The sequence below is a fragment of the Penaeus monodon genome, chromosome 24, assembly GCF_015228065.2.
Source record: "Penaeus monodon isolate SGIC_2016 chromosome 24, NSTDA_Pmon_1, whole genome shotgun sequence".
Taxonomy (NCBI): Eukaryota; Metazoa; Arthropoda; class Malacostraca; order Decapoda; family Penaeidae; genus Penaeus; species Penaeus monodon.
The window spans coordinates 19,016,826-19,017,158 of record NC_051409.1 but is presented as its reverse complement, the minus strand read 5'-3'; the positions used below and the strand labels follow the sequence as shown (position 1 = coordinate 19,017,158).

The following is a 333-nucleotide window of genomic DNA, read 5'->3' as shown; positions in this document are numbered from 1 at the left end:
TACATGTTTTTGTGCGTGTTTTGACTTCAAAATAATATTTATTAAATGATACCCATGTCAACTGCCCCTTCTTTTCATTTATTTTTAAGTTTTATTAATTTGTTTCTCTCTCCCTAGTGGCCGAGCAGTGGTCCTGAAGAGCACGAAGGGTTGGGTGAGCGCAGACGAACCCTACCACGACGTATTTCATAATGTGGAATACACACCAGCTATATACACACATTGTTATGATTGGTCTGGCATGAGGTTGTTTGCAGCAGGTGGCCCTTTGCCTGCTTCCCTCAAGGGCAACTATGCTGCTCTTTGGTGCTAAAAGTTTACAGATGAAAATGG

The 333-nt window shown here is 41.7% G+C and overlaps 1 long non-coding RNA gene across 1 annotated transcript in view; it reads left to right on the top strand.

The window, feature by feature from the left end:
- The window catches only part of LOC119588636, a 2,932-nt gene extending 2,599 nt beyond the window's left edge, over positions 1-333 (top strand). Inside the window, exon 2 of the long non-coding RNA XR_005230125.1 lies at positions 118-333. This is a non-coding gene — a long non-coding RNA (uncharacterized LOC119588636). The remainder of the gene's footprint in view (positions 1-117) is intronic.